Raw genomic sequence first — 5,739 nt, 5'->3', positions numbered from 1 at the left:
TAAGCACTATAGTGTCATCTTCTAGTACAAAGGTCAGCAAAATAAAACATTATATAGAGCATTAAAATGTAGAGTCATGAGAACAAATAAACTATGTTCAGTTTATTTGTGACATCAGAAATATTATTTAGAAAGGATGTTTCAAAAACTCAACAAAGGAACGAAAGAAATGCAATTAAGACACTATTTTTGGCCAGGGAGATGGCTCAGTAGAATAAGCGCTTGCCCGGCAAGCGCAAGGGCATGAGTTCAATCCCCAGTTCTGCAAAAAAAAAAAGATATTATTTTAGGGCTGGGGAGATAGCCCAATAGAATAACTGCTTGCCTAGCAAGCGCAAGGCCCTTAGTTCAATCCCCAGTACTGAAGAAAAAAAAAAAAAAAAAAAAACACCATTTCATCACTACCATCACTAAGTTGCCTTTTAGCCAAGCAGCCTCATTCACACCCTAGCCATGTAATTCCTATCAGCAAAAACACTTCAAATTTATTAACTTCCTGAGGTTAACTGATAGGAAACAGGACATTTACGATAGTTCAGTCTAAGAATATGTGCATAAATAGAAGCCAGGTATGACAGCACACTTCTGTAATTCCAGAATTTGGGAGTCTAGTCAGGAGAACTGCCTTGAGTACAAGGCTAGCCTGGACAACATAGCAAGATCCTGTCTCCAAAAACAAAAACAAACAAAAAGGCAGGAGGAAGACTGCCAAGTTGGAGCCCAGCTAGCAAGACCCTGTCTCAAAATAAAAAAATACCTAAAACACTACGGATGTAATTCAGTGCAAAGGTCCCAGGTTTACTCTCCAATACCACAAAATGATGATGAAGAGGAGACAGAAATTATGGAAAAGTTTAAGAATTTTTTCACTGTTCTATCAAATTACTTTGACACTGAAAAAAAAAAAAAAAAAAGGCCAGCCAGGGCCAGGGAGAAGGCTCAGTGGAATAAGCGCTTCCCTGGCAAGAACAATGGCCCGAGTTCAATCCCCATTTCCACCAAAAAAAAAAAAAAAAAAAGGCCAGCCAGATAGCTCAGTGGATTAAAGCGCCTGTTTAGGCAGGCACAGGAACCCAGGGATTAGTGCTGAGACAGCAGATTGAGACTGGGCATGGTGGTGCCCCCCTGTAATCCCACCACTTGGGAGGCTGAAAACAGGAGGATCACTTTGAGTATGGTATGTATAATGAGACCCTGTAGACCCTGTACTAAATACATTAAAAAAAAAAAAAAAAAAAAAATTACTTTGAGAAGTAACCTGAAAAGTTAAACTGGAAGAATTAAAAAACTCAACAAAAAAAATTCCACACATGTTCTGAATGACAAACCAACTTAATAGGAATGGCTCTGAGAATATAAAATTGAGCTGGACAATACAGAATTTTAAGAAATTCTTAGGGCCAGCAAGACAGCTCAGCAGTCTGAAGCACCTACTTAGGCAAGCTTAGGCAGGTGTAGGGGACCAAGGTTGGATCCCGGCACCACTTGCCACACCAGTCCCTACCCCAAAAAAAGACACAAGGGAAAAAAAAAATTCTTAGCCAGATACGGTGGTACACACCTGTAACCCCAGCACTGTGGAGGCTAAGGTAGGAAGATCACCTTGAGTTCAAGGCCAGCTTGGGCTAAAGTGAAAAAACAAGTTAATGCACTAACTACATGTACAGTTAGCCGTTAATTATCTAAATTTCAAAGGAAATTCTTCATATTCTTGTATTTTCAAATGCTTACCCATTCCTTTCTGAAAAAGACTTTCAGGTAGTCTAGCATCAATCTTTTTGTTTTTGTTTTCTCCATAACTTAAATTGGCCTTGTGCTGAGTATATAGCTCAGTGGCCCTGTCATGCACAAGGTCCAGAGTTCTATTTCCAAAGGAAAAAAAGAAAACCCTGAAGTGGCCTTGAACTATGTATCCCAGGCTGCCCTCAAAAACTCAAAGCAATGTCCTGCCTCAGCTTCCTGAGTGCAAGAATTACAGGCATGTACTACCATGCCTGGTCAATCTTAAAACCATACTTTTTAAAATTTATTTATGTGTGTGTGCGTGTGTGTGTGTGTGTGTGTGTGTTTGTGTGGCCAGCTCAGCCCACCAGCGGGCGGGGCTGGCTGGCATGTGGTGCTGGGGGATTGAACCATGGTCCCTGTGCTTTAGTTAAGCTTGTTCTAAGTAGTTGCTTTAGACCACTGAGCCATCTCACCAGCCCCTTAAAACCATACGTTTGAGAAAAAAAAAAAAATCTATTATAACATTCTGAAATATATAAGCACCCTAAATTTTTCCAAATGGGGTGGAGACTACTGACCCAAAGCTCCAAAATCTGAAAATCATAAATGAAAAGGGAAGATTCCAAGACAGTGAATAACCATGTTTACCAGAGGGTAATACTAGCTTTCTTCTTACTCCTGTCTTTACCTATGCTAGCCTCACTGATTTTCTCAGATGACCCTTACTGGCTGCCATTTCTGTTTTGTTTTCATTTTTGTTATTGTTTTTGCAGTCTGGAAACTGGTCCTAGGGCCTCCAGGTAAGCAGTCTACGACTGAGCTACAATCCTTGAAAATCACATTTTGAAAGAGGATCTTGCCAAGGATGGCCTTGAACCTGTCTTCCTTCTGCCTCAGTCTTCAGAACAAGTGCAAATGACTGGGATTAGAAGCATATTTCACCATTTCTGGCTCCAACCCAGATTTTGTTGTTTTGTTTTTGTTTTTTCTTTAATGTATTTGGTACAGGGTCTCACTATGCAGCTCGGACTCACAGTGATCCTCCTGTTTTCAGCCTCCCCAGCACTAGGATCATAGGTGTGCACCGCCGCACCAGGTTCTTCAAACCCTTATTTTAAACCTCAAGATCTTTGCCCTAAGGGCCAATGAGATAGGTCAGTGGATTAGGTGCCTGCTTAGGCAAGTGCAGGGTCTGGGGCACCATCTCTGGCTCCACAGGCCAAACTGGCCCTGCCCCCAGGCACACTGAGGTGGCCAATAAAACCAACCTGTAATCCCAGCATTGGGGAGGCTAAATCAGAAAGATCAGTAGGAATCTGATCTATCGCATCTGTATAGTCAAATCCTTTCGCGAGTACATTAAAAAAAAAAAAAATTGCCTTTGCTGCCTCCTACTCAGGAACCATTCTTCTCTGTCAGGTCTTCCCTCAAACATTAGCTTATCCATAAAGCTTTATTGGACAACACAAAATTAACTGCCCATACACTCTTTACTGTTTCCTACTTCCATTTCGTTTATCCCATGTCAGTTACAACTTTACTGACTTGGAATGGTTCAAATTGGGACTTTCCAATTATGGTGCAAAAAAACAATACGGTGTTCTACATTCTTGACAATGCCAAAACAGCTCTCAGTCACATGATCATGACAGAGAAACTGAGACTCTACTGTAAACTGTGTTGCTAAACTGTAATAGACAGTAGGTAAGACATTTAAATCACTTTTCTGCTTATAATCAGTTTATAGAGATATAGTTGAGGAGCATCTGTACATTTTACCTAAATACTTATCTGTCTAGAAATGACCTCAAGAAGTAAATCATCTGCTTTTCTCCCAGCACCCCAACAGTAAACTACTCAGAATCTGTCAAATGAATAAAGGGAAACAATTCCTCCTGCCTACCCAGACTCTAAAGTATCAAGTATCAAAAGGGTGTGAAAGTCCTTTCCTTTCTAGTGAATCAGTACCATCACCAGTGTTTTCCTGTGCTAAATGTCTTAAGTACCCTGTGAAATTTTTCCAGATGCATGATACTTTTAATTTTTTCTACAGCTCTTTCCACGTCAAAATGTGATGTAATAGAAATGTACATATGCCAGTTTAAGCAAAAGAAAAGCTGCTGCCCTAACTAGTAAAACACATAAAAAATCAAAGGAGAGAAAGCCTTTATGTTCTAACCAAAACATACAAATTCTAAGGCCAGAGCTCCAAACGCTAGAAAAGTGTAAGTTAATGTACAGAAAGGATGAGAAAACTTTTACTTCTAGTCTGGAAATCGTTAGATTCTAAAAAGGAAATACTACATTTAAAAAAAAAAAAAAGTCTTGAATACAAGACTAGGGGAAAAAAAATTACAACCAAGGAACCAAAAACTACCTATACAAGGTATTACAGCACTGGCCAGGACACCGCAGTTCAGGGGTTCTATCTAGCCCCTTGTTTTCTCGCGAGTTACACTGGAATAAGTACCTTTCTTATAGAAAGACTAGATGTGTTTAAGTGCTTTGACGTTCAGGAAAACTGGGGGTGGGCAGGTGGGAGGGGGTTACTGCATAAATGCAAAGACATCTTATTGCTTCCCAAACACGGTCACGTAACAAGCTTCTTTCATCCTTTCCTGCTCTGCTCGCTTGATTTATATTTCGGCCACAAAACTGAAGTGTTCGGAGTGCTTAGTGGAAAACTGCTTCCACGGACGACTACTGCCCATCTCAGCCTCAAGCGCAGGTTCGCGCGCCCAGAGCTGCCGCGGTCTCCGCTTTCCCAGGCTCGGTCGGCCCGAGGCTCCGATCATGGCTCCACCTGGCCTCGGGCCTGGGCCAGACCCCGTCCTCTCGCCCCGGAGGCAGCTTCCCCCATCCGGACGCTCCGGGGAAGGTAGGGCGCACCTCTCCGGGGCAGGTGTGGGAAAGGGGCCGGCGGGAGCAGCTGTCTGGGCGAAGCAGCTGTCCCGGCCACCCCGAGGCCGGGCGGGCGGCCGGCCCGGAGCGGAAGGCGAGCCCTCGGCCTGACACCGCGCGCCCCACCGCCCTCCTCCCTTCCGCGGCTCCCCCGGCACCCGCACGGGCCCGGGCGGAGGGGGCTCCCGGCGGCAGAAACGCGCCCAGCCCGCCGTGCCCCGCGCCCGGGAGGAGGCTCGCTCCGGCCCCGCATCTGACCTGTCGCTCGTCTGACGCCCCCAGCCGGCCGCGGCCGCTGCCAGGGCGGCCTGTCGGAGCCCATGCGGCCGGGCGGGATCGGGCCGTAGCGAGGGGACGCGAGCGCAGGTGGAAGGCCCGGGCTGCCTGGGGCGCAGGAGCAAGGCCAGGGCGCGGAGCCGACCCGGGCAGAGGAGCGAGACGGAGTCGCTGGTTACCTGCGGTCCGGGACAGAGAGTCTCTCAGAACCCAAGTCAGTCCTCAGCCTCAACAACACAAGATGGCCGACACGTCGCCACGCACGTCACGTGACAGCGCGCTCTCCGCCACGCCCACGCCACGCCTCGCTCTCTCCCCTCCTCCAGCTCCCACGACATCCTTCCTTTCTGCAGCCTCCCAGACCCTCTACACGGACACGCCCCTGTCCGAGACCCGGATGGAAGCCTGGAAGGGGGCGGGACTGCACAGTGCGCAGGCGCTTACTGTTTCCCTGAGCTTTAGCTCTTGGCTTGTCCTTGGCTAGGGTTGGTGTCCAGAGTTGGGCCAGGCCTGGAACCCTGTAATTCACTGTCTAGCGCACCAATCCACAACCCGTTTGCACAAATACATTTAAGAGCTGATATTCCAGGCTGGGACATTTCTATAGCTTTTCAACCAAACTTTCCTGACAATTTGTCATCATAAAATTAATTGGAAAACTACAAAAGCTGAAATTCAAAGTAGTTTCACTTCTGGTACAACTGGGAATGCATTCTGGAGTGTTGGAATGTGACAGCCGGGAGGGCTTTATAGCTCTGCGTCCCTCCTATTGCATCTGGGCCTACAACCCTTTACATAAAATGTTCCCATCTTAGTGTTGCCAGAGAACCATAGGAC

General features: G+C 46.0%; 1 protein-coding gene across 1 annotated transcript in view; it reads right to left on the bottom strand.

The window, feature by feature from the left end:
- Positions 1 to 5,184, bottom strand: part of Gigyf2 (GRB10 interacting GYF protein 2) — a 173,696-nt gene extending 168,512 nt beyond the window's left edge. The window contains exon 1 of the mRNA XM_023722065.1: positions 5,082 to 5,184. The gene's annotated coding sequence lies outside the window, so the exon portion shown is untranslated. The remainder of the gene's footprint in view (positions 1 to 5,081) is intronic.
- Between the last annotated feature and the right edge of the window lie 555 nt (positions 5,185 to 5,739).

Source organism: Octodon degus, unplaced genomic scaffold, assembly GCF_000260255.1.
Source record: "Octodon degus isolate 3935 unplaced genomic scaffold, OctDeg1.0 scaffold00089, whole genome shotgun sequence".
NCBI classification, from domain to species: Eukaryota; Metazoa; Chordata; class Mammalia; order Rodentia; family Octodontidae; genus Octodon; species Octodon degus.
Note: the sequence above shows the minus strand (reverse complement) of the source record. Positions and strands in the feature narration are given on the sequence as shown.